Source organism: Corylus avellana, chromosome ca11 (assembly GCF_901000735.1).
Source record: "Corylus avellana chromosome ca11, CavTom2PMs-1.0".
In the NCBI taxonomy this organism is placed as follows: domain Eukaryota; kingdom Viridiplantae; phylum Streptophyta; class Magnoliopsida; order Fagales; family Betulaceae; genus Corylus; species Corylus avellana.
Window position 1 is genome coordinate 21,642,049 of NC_081551.1, and position 444 is coordinate 21,642,492.

The following is a 444-nucleotide window of genomic DNA, read 5'->3' on the forward strand; positions in this document are numbered from 1 at the left end:
AATAAAATAAAATTGAAGGCTGTCACCCCTGACTACCACCCAACCTCTATGGGGTGGCTCACCCCTGCAAGCCACCCCATGTAGGGCCGGCAATTTTGACACGACCCGCGAATCCGATACGAACACGACACGAAAAAACATGTATTGGGTTTAGGCTAATCGGGTTCGGGTCGTAATCGGGTCTACCCGATTAAGACCCGAAAATTTCGTGTCTGGCGGGTCGGCCCGGCGGGTCTGGCGGGTCGATCCGTCATACATGATTACTGTGCGGGTCTGGCTGGTCGACCCGTTAGGCACGCACAGTATCCGGGTCTGTCGGGTCGACCCGTCAGACCCTGCTTTTTCTTTCTTTTTTTAGTATCCGGGTCTGGCGGGTCGACCCGCTAGACCCGGTTTTTTTTTCCTTCTTTTTTCAGTATCCGGGGCTGGCGGGTCGACCCGCCA